This window comes from Sinocyclocheilus anshuiensis, unplaced genomic scaffold (genome assembly GCF_001515605.1).
Source record: "Sinocyclocheilus anshuiensis isolate Anshui unplaced genomic scaffold, SAMN03320099.WGS_v1.1 scaffold626, whole genome shotgun sequence".
In the NCBI taxonomy this organism is placed as follows: Eukaryota; Metazoa; Chordata; class Actinopteri; order Cypriniformes; family Cyprinidae; genus Sinocyclocheilus; species Sinocyclocheilus anshuiensis.
The window spans coordinates 698,339-713,417 of NW_015544167.1; the positions used below are offsets into that span (position 1 = coordinate 698,339).

General features: G+C 40.3%; 1 protein-coding gene across 6 annotated transcripts in view; it reads right to left on the reverse strand.

The window, feature by feature from the left end:
- Nucleotides 1-13,495, reverse strand: part of LOC107695946 (coiled-coil domain-containing protein 136-like) — a 26,737-nt gene extending 13,242 nt beyond the window's left edge. For all 6 annotated transcript variants that reach the window (XM_016496059.1, XM_016496060.1, XM_016496063.1 and 3 more), the window contains exons 1-2: nucleotides 13,417-13,495; nucleotides 10,009-10,179 (exon numbers count right to left, since the gene is read on the reverse strand). The gene's annotated coding sequence lies outside the window, so the exon portion shown is untranslated. The remainder of the gene's footprint in view (nucleotides 1-10,008; nucleotides 10,180-13,416) is intronic.
- Between the last annotated feature and the right edge of the window lie 1,584 nt (nucleotides 13,496-15,079).

The window sequence follows — 15,079 nt, forward strand, 5'->3', positions numbered from 1 at the left end:
CTAAAGACCCCTCTGTCAAACTCCTGAAGTTTGCAGATGACACCAGTCATCGGTCTCATCCAGGACGGCGACGGGTCTGCTTAAAAACAAGAGGTTGAGCAGCTGGCTGTCTGGTGCAGTCACAACAACCTGAAGCTGAACATGCTCAAATCTGTGGAGATGACTGTGGACTTTAGGAGAAAACCCCTGCACTCCCCCCTCTCACCATCATAAACAGCACTGTGGCAGCAGTGGAGCCATTCAGGTTCCTGGGCACCACCATCTCTCAGGACCTGAAGTGGTACAATCACATTAGCTCCACTGTGAAAAAGGCCTAGCAGAGGTTGTACTTCCTTCGTCAACTGAAAAAGCTCAACCTTCCACAGGCACAGATGACACAGTTTTACTCAGCTGTTATTGAGTCGGTCTAGTGCACTTCTATAACGGCATGGTTTGGTTCAGCCAGCAAATCAGATATAAAGAAACTGCAACGGACTATTAGGACAGCTGAAAAGATAATTGGTGTGCACCTGCCCAACCTTCAGGACTTGTACATCTGCAGAGTGAAGAAACGGGCAGGTAACATCATCACAGACCCCTCTCACCCCAGCCACAACCTGTTTGCACTTCTCCCCTCAGGCAGACGTTACAGATCTCTGTGCACTAGAACATCTTCTAGGCATAAAAACTTTTTTTCCCCCATGCCATCTCCAGCTGAAACAGCTAACACAGAAATTACCACCTGCTTTTATAATTCATTCTCAGTACTTGAGAGAGAGGCAATAATTAGATGTCATGTAAATACATACATATTTGTTTATACAGCTGTTTATATAGTACACAATGCACAAACCTGTTGTTAAATATTCTGTCCCAGATGTATTCCACATTGTTATTATTATTATTATTTCACTTAGTCTTATTTAAATGTTCTTCTATTCTCCTGTTATATATGTATGTATTCTGATTCTGATTCTGATCATAAGCCTAATCTGATGAATGTTTCCATCTTGTGGAGAAGAGGATCATGCAAAACGCCAATGAATTCTTGGAACATGGACGTTTGCTTCCCTTTCGAACACCCTCTCCCGTTGCGTCAATGATGCTTATGGGGAAACTCCTGTTTACTCTGAATACTGAAGCCTGATTTGATCACGTTCGTGTAGCTGCACAAACCAATGGCACTTCAACCCGCCAAAACGGGGTTGAACAGCTATATAAGTCAGCTCTGTGTACCATTTCATCAGAATTTTTCTCCTTCAGCACGAATATCATCTCCTCGCTGGACTCTGAAGCAAGAAGCTCGAAGCCTGCTACTCGCCGTGGAAGAGCCCCAGCAGTGGGAAGATGCACCTCTTCAGTCCCTTCTCCCCTGCGGCTATCCGGTGATCACAAAGAGCCAATTTTCTGGAGCAAATTTCCTCGGCGTTGTTGTAAATGCCGTGCCGCTTATGTGCCTTCAGACAGGCACAGTGAGTGCGGTGCTTGCCTGGGCCACACCCACGCTAATGCTGCGCTCGCTGTGAGAGTATGAGTCTTGCCCTGCTTCGCTTGTGAAACGCCTTTTTCAATGAAAGGTGGCCCCACCCCTCCCGCTCTCCCATTTCTCCCCTCCCAGCTGCCTTGAAGGAAGAAACAGTGGAGTCACGGGCTGAGCAACTGGGCTTGAGTGATCTCACGCCGGCACAGGTCACGTGTACTTCACTCTCCCCGCAGCACTTTGATCTGCCGGTGTGTTTTGCACGTGAAACTCAGCGCCCCTCGTCTCCTTTTGCAGCTCCTTTTATCCTTTTATGTGCTCCTTTTATGGGCACAGTGCAACCTCCTCTCACTGAGAGCAGTTTATGTGCCGGGCAGACTGAACCAAGGAGCCGATATGCTGTCCAGGGGCAATGTAGCACCAGAAGAATGGAGACTACATCCTTAAATGGTTCAGACGATCTAGTCTGTCTTCAGAAGGGCAGAGGTGGACCTCTTTGCCTCAGAAGACAACTTTCACTGCCCAATTTACTTCTCGAAGCAGCGAAACGCTCTGGCCCACGAATGACCCAGTGCTAGCTTGTATGCCTTCCCTCCGATTGCCCTCCTTCATTAGACGGGTCAAGGGAAGTCAGATGCTCAGTCCTCCTGGTGGCCCCACTCTGGAGGAATCAGACATGGTTCCCCGAGTTGATTCAGCTGCTTTCGGCAGCCCCCTGGCCGATAACACTGAGGACAGACCTCCTCTCACAAATGAGAGGCATGATTTGGCATTCCCGGCATGAGCTGTGGAGCCTTCATGTTTGGCCCTTCGACAGGAGTCTTTACAGCCCCCCGCGAGTGTGACTAATAATATTTTGGAGGCTAGAGATGTCTTTACGTCCTTAAATGGTCAGCCTTTTCTGACTGGTGTGCAGCACAGAACGTGCTTCTTGTGATGCGTCATCTGTGTTAACCATACTGCAAGAACTGCTGGATAAGGGATGCACCCCTTCCATGCTCAAAGTGTATGTGGCAGCCATTGTGGTGAATCATGCTTTCATGGCTGGTCATTCAGTCAGTAAAAATTACCTTGTCATTAAGTTTCGGAGGGGAGCTCAGAGATTGAATCTGCCTCGTCCTCATACTGTGCTGACGTGGGACTTGTCTATAATCGTTAGGGCCCTACAGTTCCCCCTCTTTGAGCCGCTCCAGTCGGCTGACTTACGGCCCCTGTCGCTTAAGACTGCCCTTCTCTTGGCTTTACCGTGGGTCAAGTAGGTGACCTGCAAGCACTGTCAGTCAGGGCAGCAGGGGGTGCTCACCCTGTGGTCTGTGAGGGTCCTAATGCCCCAGTGTAGTGACGGGGACACTATACTATCAAAAAGCACTGTCTTTCGGATGAGACGTTAAACCGAGGTCCTGACTCTCTGTGGTCATTAAAAATCCCATGGCACTTCTCGTAAATAGTAGGGGTGTATCCCCGGTGTCCTGGCCTAATTGCTGCCACTGGCTCTTGTCTATCATGGCCTCCTAATAATCCCCACCCCCTCATGATTGTAAAGCACTTTGGGTGTACAGCAATACACAATAAAGTGCTATATAAATGCATCATTCATTCATTCAAATCCCTGATTCTTTCTTTTTGTATCTCTCTTTTTACTTTTGTTATTGGATCTTTTGTATGTTTAAAAAATCTAAAAAAAAAAGTCATTCCTATTATTGTTAGAACAAAATACACCAGTTTATGAATGCATTGCTCAATGCATTTCAGATTCCAACTCATGTTTGGAGTTTTTATAATTCTGAATTATGCCTAACCCTCTAATTCATTCTGTATATTGTGACATTTAAATGAATTAAAATCATTAACAGAATTAAAATCTTTCAATTATTAAACAGCACTTTCTGCTCACTTCATTTCAGCATACCGAGCTGTAATGGGTGTAATAAGGATCAGTCAAACATCTCTATAGTTCTGACGTCAGTGTGGGAATATTCTCATCCATAAAGGGATTAATCTGTCGCTGGGATGAGGATGTTTTCATTAAAGTTTGATAGAGTCTGGTTGTGACTAGGAAATGAAGTAATACATCAAAGAAAGCGCAGTGTTCGCTCTGAAGAGTGACTTTTCCATGATACACATGTGTAAGCATTTTCTTTTCTCTATTCTAGCTTGCAGTTTTCTAGTTTTAACTCATCACAGTATTCTATATTTATACAAAAAAATCCAGCTTCATTTAGTACAGTTTTCATTTTTAAAAAAATGTTTGATTTAAAAGGGAAGCAATTTTGCAAAGCAAAGCTATTTTCTCTGCCTGTGTGAAATTGGCTTAAATTTATGAGAGAGCAGATCTATCTTTTTACTCCGCTCCAGACCTTAGTATTACTTTAGCAAAACAGGTGCGTGTGAGTACATGCCTGGTTATGGTTTGGGGACAAAACAGTCTACAAAAGGTAGTTAAATCTGACAAAGCCTCCTCAACTTGAAAATCATGAAGTTTCATGAACTCAAGCAAATACTTTTTTAAGTCTAAAAATCCGGGAAAAAATGTGTGTCTAATGTTGATGTTTTGTGTTTGTGAAGTGGTGTAGGCTTCCATGAATAATCCATGCCACCCCTCCATGATTCTTTGAAGCAGCTCCTCATGTTCACAGTAACCCACAGCAGCACATCAATAACCCTTTGAGCACCAAAGCAGAGAACAAGAGCAAGATGAAAGCAGACACAACTCATTTAGATTAACAAACTAAAAAAGGAGAGGATGCACATATTTTGTTTCCTTAAACACACACATACATACAGTGGTGTAGTCTACGTGATACGCAGGTATATGGTGTATACCCACTAGGAAAGGTGAAAGATTTCCGTATACCCACTTAAAAAAGCGCGAGGATATGTAACAACATAATTTTGTAACAGAACTTTCACACGTTCATTCATAAATTCATCCCGTCCATGTTGCGAAGCACCTACTTTTTGAAAATCACGCCGTGTTTCTGTTGATGACCAGTGCTATTGCGCAACTCTTGCGCAGCATTGAATGTGAATCACTAAAGGAGATATGAAACGAAAGCAAACTCAAACTACACTCAGTGTTTTCATAAGCCTGCCCCTGAAGCTGCAGCAATGACACAAATCGCTTGAATGTTTTAATTGGCAAGGCTTAAAAAACGTGCAAATGATTACGTTTTATGAGGACGCACCAGTGGCCTCTGGACATCAGATAGTCACTACCTGACCTGGTCATGATCAAATATGTTAGCTTTGCTTGGCGGCATGAAGGAAAAGTATGCAATTATTTGTAAATTTAACTGTCTGAAAACGAAAGTAAATGAGGGGAGTTTAAAGATTTCTTATCCTGTGGCTCCCTTTAGTGGACTGCAGTTGTCCTCTAGAGAGGGCATTTTTGCTCAGTCAATGCAAGTCTATGGGAAATCTTTGATTTTTGATAATTATTTATAAAAAACTTTGTCTCATCAGTTAGAAAAGATATAGAAACAAACTACAGATCAGACGATCTAGTCTGTCTTCAGAAGGGCAGAGGTGGACCTCTTTGCCTCAGAAGACAACTTTCACTGCCCAATTTACTTCTCGAAGCAGCGAAACGCTCTGGCCCACGAATGACCCAGTGCTAGCTTGTATGCCTTCCCTCCGATTGCCCTCCTTCATTAGACGGGTCAAGGGAAGTCAGATGCTCAGTCCTCCTGGTGGCCCCACTCTGGAGGAATCAGACATGGTTCCCCGAGTTGATTCAGCTGCTTTCGGCAGCCCCCTGGCCGATAACACTGAGGACAGACCTCCTCTCACAAATGAGAGGCATGATTTGGCATTCCCGGCATGAGCTGTGGAGCCTTCATGTTTGGCCCTTCGACAGGAGTCTTTACAGCCCCCCGCGAGTGTGACTAATAATATTTTGGAGGCTAGAGATGTCTTTACGTCCTTAAATGGTCAGCCTTTTCTGACTGGTGTGCAGCACAGAACGTGCTTCTTGTGATGCGTCATCTGTGTTAACCATACTGCAAGAACTGCTGGATAAGGGATGCACCCCTTCCATGCTCAAAGTGTATGTGGCAGCCATTGTGGTGAATCATGCTTTCATGGCTGGTCATTCAGTCAGTAAAAATTACCTTGTCATTAAGTTTCGGAGGGGAGCTCAGAGATTGAATCTGCCTCGTCCTCATACTGTGCTGACGTGGGACTTGTCTATAATCGTTAGGGCCCTACAGTTCCCCCTCTTTGAGCCGCTCCAGTCGGCTGACTTACGGCCCCTGTCGCTTAAGACTGCCCTTCTCTTGGCTTTACCGTGGGTCAAGTAGGTGACCTGCAAGCACTGTCAGTCAGGGCAGCAGGGGGTGCTCACCCTGTGGTCTGTGAGGGTCCTAATGCCCCAGTGTAGTGACGGGGACACTATACTATCAAAAAGCACTGTCTTTCGGATGAGACGTTAAACCGAGGTCCTGACTCTCTGTGGTCATTAAAAATCCCATGGCACTTCTCGTAAATAGTAGGGGTGTATCCCCGGTGTCCTGGCCTAATTGCTGCCACTGGCTCTTGTCTATCATGGCCTCCTAATAATCCCCACCCCCTCATGATTGTAAAGCACTTTGGGTGTACAGCAATACACAATAAAGTGCTATATAAATGCATCATTCATTCATTCAAATCCCTGATTCTTTCTTTTTGTATCTCTCTTTTTACTTTTGTTATTGGATCTTTTGTATGTTTAAAAAATCTAAAAAAAAAAGTCATTCCTATTATTGTTAGAACAAAATACACCAGTTTATGAATGCATTGCTCAATGCATTTCAGATTCCAACTCATGTTTGGAGTTTTTATAATTCTGAATTATGCCTAACCCTCTAATTCATTCTGTATATTGTGACATTTAAATGAATTAAAATCATTAACAGAATTAAAATCTTTCAATTATTAAACAGCACTTTCTGCTCACTTCATTTCAGCATACCGAGCTGTAATGGGTGTAATAAGGATCAGTCAAACATCTCTATAGTTCTGACGTCAGTGTGGGAATATTCTCATCCATAAAGGGATTAATCTGTCGCTGGGATGAGGATGTTTTCATTAAAGTTTGATAGAGTCTGGTTGTGACTAGGAAATGAAGTAATACATCAAAGAAAGCGCAGTGTTCGCTCTGAAGAGTGACTTTTCCATGATACACATGTGTAAGCATTTTCTTTTCTCTATTCTAGCTTGCAGTTTTCTAGTTTTAACTCATCACAGTATTCTATATTTATACAAAAAAATCCAGCTTCATTTAGTACAGTTTTCATTTTTAAAAAAATGTTTGATTTAAAAGGGAAGCAATTTTGCAAAGCAAAGCTATTTTCTCTGCCTGTGTGAAATTGGCTTAAATTTATGAGAGAGCAGATCTATCTTTTTACTCCGCTCCAGACCTTAGTATTACTTTAGCAAAACAGGTGCGTGTGAGTACATGCCTGGTTATGGTTTGGGGACAAAACAGTCTACAAAAGGTAGTTAAATCTGACAAAGCCTCCTCAACTTGAAAATCATGAAGTTTCATGAACTCAAGCAAATACTTTTTTAAGTCTAAAAATCCGGGAAAAAATGTGTGTCTAATGTTGATGTTTTGTGTTTGTGAAGTGGTGTAGGCTTCCATGAATAATCCATGCCACCCCTCCATGATTCTTTGAAGCAGCTCCTCATGTTCACAGTAACCCACAGCAGCACATCAATAACCCTTTGAGCACCAAAGCAGAGAACAAGAGCAAGATGAAAGCAGACACAACTCATTTAGATTAACAAACTAAAAAAGGAGAGGATGCACATATTTTGTTTCCTTAAACACACACATACATACAGTGGTGTAGTCTACGTGATACGCAGGTATATGGTGTATACCCACTAGGAAAGGTGAAAGATTTCCGTATACCCACTTAAAAAAGCGCGAGGATATGTAACAACATAATTTTGTAACAGAACTTTCACACGTTCATTCATAAATTCATCCCGTCCATGTTGCGAAGCACCTACTTTTTGAAAATCACGCCGTGTTTCTGTTGATGACCAGTGCTATTGCGCAAATCTTGCGCAGCATTGAATGTGAATCACTAAAGGAGATATGAAACGAAAGCAAACTCAAACTACACTCAGTGTTTTCATAAGCCTGCCCCTGAAGCTGCAGCAATGACACAAATCGCTTGAATGTTTTAATTGGCAAGGCTTAAAAAACGTGCAAATGATTATGTTTCGTGAGGACGCACCAGTGGCCCCATCGGAGCAGTGACAGATCAGTCAACTGTCCCGAGCGTCTTTCACACTGGCCTCTGGACATCAGATAGTCATTACCTGACCTGGTCATGATCAAATATGTTAGCTTTGCTTGGCGGCTGTCACAATTCACTCGGGGGGCAAGGAACGAGGAAACGAGGTATTACGTTTTATGAGGACGCACCAGTGGCCTCTGGACATCAGATAGTCACTACCTGACCTGGTCATGATCAAATATGTTAGCTTTGCTTGGCGGCATGAAGGAAAAGTATGCAATTATTTGTAAATTTAACTGTCTGAAAACGAAAGTAAATGAGGGGAGTTTAAAGATTTCTTATCCTGTGGCTCCCTTTAGTGGACTGCAGTTGTCCTCTAGAGAGGGCATTTTTGCTCAGTCAATGCAAGTCTATGGGAAATCTTTGATTTTTGATAATTATTTATAAAAAACTTTGTCTCATCAGTTAGAAAAGATATAGAAACAAACTACAGATTAGGTCCAAGGTCTCTGACGAGTTTGGTGCCTGTAGCATTAAAGCCCTAGGAGGATATACAGTAGGCTACAGCTGAAAATTATTGGTCTCAGAAGAATAAAAACTGTGTATGTGTGTGTCTACAGCAGTTAAACCCAATACAATGTTTATATCTCCTTGTTTCAGATGATGAGAGAGATGAGAACTCCTGACCAAGCTTGTGGACTGAAAGTCAGGCTAGGGAATTTAAAAACAGGCACTCTTAAATTGAAAATTGCCACCTGATAAAACCTATTCACCAGGGACCATATTCTTAAGATATATGTAACTGGCTGAGTTAAATGATTAACACTAAACAGTAAGAAATCAGTCCAGTCTCCCCAGCTGTTAATATATATATATATATATATATATGTATGTGTGTATATATACACAGAGACAGGTGCAAAATCTATACTGACAATTTTACCAAACCACAAGCAGAGATATTTTAAGATTCAAGTGTATCTGGCTCAAATATTGCATTAAACCTAACCCTATTTGGCTTGCTTTTAACAAAGAAGGGTCTCAAAGAAGAGACACAGCTTAGTGGAAGAATACAGCTGTAGTACAAGTTTTCTTCAGAAGAGTGAGGATTGAAGTAGTGAGGGTCACTGGGGCAGACTGGAAAAACTGTAAGTAAGCAGAGGATTATATAGTCTGGGTCAGTAGTTCTAAAGTATAAACTGCACAGTGTTAAGGAAAGTTACTTTTAAAATTAATTTATTATTGCATTGCGTTACTCCCTAAAAATGTAACTAATTGCGTTGCTTAGTTATTTTTTATGGAAAGTAATGCATTATGTTACTTTTGCGCTACTTTTTCCTCATCTGGGCTGGGCTTGCTTTTTTTTTTTAATGTAAAAAAAAAAAAAAGTTTTATTTTTGGCAAATGTAAACACTTTCTCACCAAAAGTGAAATGATTAAGCCTCAGGCCTCTCTGTACAGTAGAGGGCGCAGCTCAAACAAACCTTTCAGCTGTGATGCTGTTCTGGATTGCAATATTTACTTATTTATTTATTTATTTTTGTTTATTGGTATGGTTGAATTGGATCATCAAAGGTTAGCAGCAAAGGCACTGGTTAATTAAATGGGATTAAATACATGAAGGATTTTTGTTTTAAAGTTTAATTATTGCAGGTTTGCGTCAAATTCTGAGTTTGCATTTCACTGTTTGTATTCTCTTTGAGGAATACTGAATCTGTTTTTGTGCAAGTGAGATGATAAATGCATGTTCATATTTAGTCTAGATCTACAGTAGCATCATGTTCACACAGCGCACACAACGCCTCTGCACTCACTCCTGATTTCTCTCAATACGGGGACAAAAACTAGATTTGAAAAAGTAACTCAGATATTTTCTTGTAAATTAAATTTAATGCATTACTTTATAGTTACTTGAAAAAAAGTGATCTGATTGCGTAACTTGCTTTACTTGTAATGCGTTACACTGCTTCTTAATCAATCACCATTAAAATCAGATACTTTTAAGACTTTTACTCAAGTGATATCGGAATTGGTGACTTGTAACTTGTAATCGAGTCGTTTTCACTGTAAGGTATTTCTACTTTTACAGTACTTAAGTATAGTTTTTAGTTACTCTTTACACATCTGGGAACAGATAACAGACAATATAAGAGGCTGACATGTACCAGTGGTATATTGTCATTTGCTGTCACTGCCCACTTACCCAACAGGTATGTCTTAGCTCCAGGACAGCCCACTTAATGGCCAGTGCATCTTTCTTTTGTTACCGCATTGCTGCAGGGGACAGTTTATGGCTAATGAAAATCACAGGATGCTCCTTACCTCGTATTGTCTGTGAAAGGACAGCCCCAAGTCCAGTTTGTGATGTGTCTGTCTGAAGGATGAAGGGTCTGTTGAAATTACGAGGCATGTAGGCCCGTCTCTGTTTCAGAAGCCCAGTCAACACCACTCTCTCGTCCTGTTACTTCTTTTTCACGTCCGTTAGGAGGCAAGCTATTGAGGAGAAGTTAAGAATGAAATAATCAGTAGAATCTGGCCTAACCTTGCCTAGGTAAGCAGCCACACACGTTTGGTAAAGCTGCAACATTCATCAGTCTTTTGCAGGTGCAAGATGCCCCATATTGGCCAAAGGGAAGCACTCAGGAGTCACTGAATATGTTGTCTAATTCTTTGTGCACAGGGGATTGTATAGCTTTTGAAATAGATTTTGTTCAACTTCCTAAAGTCATTATAAAACCGTAAGGCATGCTCCAACTTAGTGATCATCACAATATGGATAGACCAGTGACTCAAGGACTCTTCTATAACCTGAGCTCCAGCATCTTTTGGACGGCCTCAGTGGCCAGCTGTCCTCTGGCTCTAGGTGAGCTATGTATCATGCTGTATGATATTAGTTCTTCTGGGAAGAGGTAGAAATACATCCGAAAAATGCCCCAGGAGCTCTTTCAACTGCTCTTTCTTAGTCAACATAAGCAGATTTCCTAGTAATGGCTCTGCCAGGGTCTCCGCTGCAAGGCTTGCTAACTGTGGGTTTAGTTACAGCCACCTCTTCATGAGCTTTATATGATATAGCAGCAACTCTCTTGCTTTCCCCTGAACAACTGCTCAAATTGTGTAAATTCAGTTATGGCCAGTGTTATGACCCACACAAAGATCCACAGTACACTTCTAGTTAATTTTTTTGCCTTAGTTTTATAAATTTCAATTCTCTGATTCATTTCAATACATTTGTTTGTGGAAATTAACACTTTGCCTGCCTTGTTATGTTGCATTGTATGAACAAGTTCCTTGGTTTGGTTCCTTGCCGCTGTCGCCTTTGGCTTGCTTAGTTGGGACGCTTGACTGATTGCACACTATTGGAAGAGACATCACTGAATCATCAATGAACTGACTTTAGCTGGAAAAATGACTCTTTGTTATTGTCCTCTTGCATTATTGACAAACTATTTTCCTGTTTGACACTGTAACAATCAGTTACAGAATCAGTACTGAATAAAACGCTATATAAATAAAGGTGACTTGACTTGACTAAGAACTAATTTTACTATACAAAAAAAAAAATTCCACCTCATAGCTGAAAAAGAAAGCAAGTTGCCTAAACAACTAATTTTCTTTCTTGACATCACACTGTGGTAGACATTTGCATCTGACCGCCTCCACAACAACCTCCACACTAACTTTACCGTATCACTTTCATAGCCTTCAGAATGAGCATTACATGAGAATCGCTCCCCTGTGAGTCTCACCAGGTCATGCTTCTATGTCTGTTTCACCAGGCTCTGCTCTCCATGTCTGTCTCAACAGATCAACACAACACAGATTGCAGACTAAAAAAGCCAGTCCTAGATCAACTCTTTATCTCATTACTGGTTATAGATATATGTTATAGAGAGATAGATATCAGTAATTTTTTTTTTTTCAAAGTTTCTTAGGCTGCATTTATTTGATCAAAAATACAGAAAAAAAACATATTGTGAAAAATTATTATAATTTATTTCTCTGATGAAATCTGAATTTTCATCAGCCATTGCTGGAGTCTTCAGTGCCACATGATCATTCAGAAATCATTCTAATATGCTGATTTATTATCAATGTTGGAAACAGTTGTGCTGGTTAATTTTTTTTTTATTTTTTTTTTTGGAACCTGTGACACTTCTTATTAATTTAACACATCCTTGCTGAATAAAAGTATTAATTTCTTTCCAAAAAAAAATGACTGACCCCAAATTTTGAACTTTTGAATTGTAGTGTATATTGTTACAACTCCACATTAGATGTTGGTGAGATTTGTTGTCAAAAACCTTTGTTTTATTATGGTTATTCTTAGTGTGTAAGCAATTTTAGGTTTCCATACATTTCTTTTGTAAATATTGCAATAGTGCAGTGAGTTTTTGTATGAACTAAGAGTCCCATGACAGTAGGGATGGCCCACATAGAGATCTGATCTCACCATCATTAAAGTCAGTCTGGGATCAGAGAAAGAGACTGCCTATGAACTGGAAGAATTGTGGCAACTTATCCATCTTGGAACAACTGAACAGCATCTCACACTTTATTGCTGTTGTACAGAATATCAGCCCAGCTATAACAGCTGTAGTGTAACTAAGCCACTGATATTCGGTACAACAGCACTCGTTTGATGTCACTTAAATGTATGCGCGCTTGTGCGAAAGTTCGGGAAAAGCTCATCGGTGCTCAAGGCATCTTTGCTCTTGTGCATTATTGCAGTTTGGTGTTAATGTGTGTGTGTGGGCTCAGGGCACCACTGCATTAGTGTGGCTGGGTGTTAGTGGGCGAGAGTGTGTGTGGGTGCTGCGAATTGCCAGGTTCAACAATGTGCTGTGTGGGCGAAAGAGAGAACGCTTTGAAAATGGAGTGAAGGGGTGAAATGAGACAGTGTGGAGGAGGATCAAAGAAAACACATTAATTAATAGAAAAGATAATATATGCAGCAACTGTTTCAAAGACCCCTAATCACAAACAGGGTTTATTTGTGAAGCCCTCTGTATGTTCACCAAAGATTCTGCTCTGTTACAAATCAACACATTAATGGTGAACTATAAATATGCCTCATTATCAGTTTAATAGTTGAATACACTTTTAATTTTTGACTTTGTCATGTGCTCTTACAATGCTCTTTTTGTTGCATTACTTCACTTAATAGATTAGGTCTGTTATGAATATTGATGTCCAAACCTTGCTAGCATCCAGTATGAGTATATTTTCATTTTGTGTACTTTCATCACACCATCAAATTGACACCTCACTCCTTCGAACTTCCTGTCCATCTGAGCTCCAGAACCAGCAAATACATTCGGTTGGCAAAATCTCAACAATAATTTAGAGATGAGAACTGGTACTAGCAAAAACAAAACAACATTTATATTTTTGCCTTATTTTCCAGTAAAAAAAAAAAGAATAATAAATAAATAAATTAATTAATTAATTAAAAAAGGTTGCATGTGTTTAAGCAAAATTGTTTACTTTCGCTGTTTTTGGTAATCACCTTCTACTAAATGTAGGCAATTACGGCTAATATGGCAAGCAGACTTGTTAAAATGCAAGTGGACTCCTTTTAATAGATTTGTATAACTGCTAATGAAAAGAATTTGACTACTGATCAACACAGCACAGAATGCAGACTGAAAAAAGCCAGTATCCACACAGTAAATCATTCAGCAGGAGCTAAAATATAATCTTAATCAACACAGAGGAAGAGATTTTTATTACCTGCTGATATGAAGACTGCATGTCCATGATAACCACAGCAGATGAGAGCACAGAGAGTGAGGAGAGAAACATTCATTCACTCACTCCTGCCTCGCTCTCTCTCTCTCTCTCGCTCACTAACCAACATATTATGTAAGGGATAATGTAGAAGCCGCCAGTCATAACCACACAAAATAAAACCGACAGGGTGATCAGGTCATTTATTATGCAGCTACTCATCATATAAATTAATAAATGGACACGAAATATTGAAGTTTAATTTACTTATCATGTGAGATGAAAGAGATTGTGGCATGATGCAAGAGATATGAAACCATAGAAATCATTTGCCTGTGTCAACAGTCAATTAGGTTTTAGTGTTTATTAAAAACATTTGTCCACAGAATGCCACAGCTGACCAATAAGAATCAAGTAATCTAGAGAGCCATATAATATGCAATGTGCATAATATGCGCGTGTGTGTGTTGGGTGTAAAAGGGGCTGGGGACACACATAAACACATCACACAAAACATCCACACATACATTCTCATGTCTTGTGGGGATATAAAGCGCTTCAGGACACTGATCTGCTGTTTCAGTGTGGGAATGCATGGGGAGAACTCCAGAAAACATAGCACATGGTGAATTGCTTTCAACAAATGGCTCACACCAAAGTAAAATCTCATCATCTACACAACATCATGTGATTCTAAATTCAAAAGTTCCAAATCCCATTGCTGAAAAAAATAAAAAAAATAATGCAGAAATTGCAAATATATTACAAAAAGTAATGACAAATGACACATTGAATTAAACAACATTTTGATGTAGAAAACTGAAGTAGTATTTTCTTGTAAAACATACTCCAATTATATTTGATTTATTTACAACTTTGAAAAACCTTTGCGAGTAGAGCAGTCAGTTGAACTCAAGACTAAGTTTATTTGACCTGGATCTTTTCAATGAATTCAGTGGATCCAGTTTTTGTGTGGTCTACTTTGGTGATACTTTAATGGTGCTTACAGTGGGTATAGAAAAGAATCAGCCCCCACATTAATTACATTTTGTTGCTTTGCAAAAAAGCAAATGTTTTACACAGCTGTATTTACTCAGTGCACCTTATAACATCCAACTTAAAGATATAACACCAACATGTCAGTGAGAAAAAAAAAACAGAATCAATGAATTGGATAAAAGATCACCCCCCTCCTAAAAATGACTTGTAAACCTAATCAGGTGTAGTGAATCACCTTCTCAATGGTACACAAAGCCATTTGATTTTCAACTGTGATCAGCTGTGCTCATTTTGATCAGCTCAGCATGAAAAGAGCTTTCCTGGAGCATTTCAGTCCTTGGTAGTGAATCTGAAGCAAACAATCAACTATGGGTGGCAAGACACTGTCAAAAGATCTCCGGGATAAAGTTATGAACAGGCACAAGTCAGGAGATTAACACAAAAAAAAAAAAATCAAAGGCCGTATCAATGTCTAGAAGCACAGTGAAGTCTGTTATTAAGAGGTGGAAGGTATTTGGTACAACACAGACCCTTCCTGAATCAGGAAGTCGCTCCAAACTGGATGAAAGAGCCGGAGGAAACTGATCAGAGAGGCGACCGAGAGCTACAGCAACTCTGAAGCAGCTGCAGGAGTTTATGACAAAGAGTGGTCATTGTGTGCATGTGA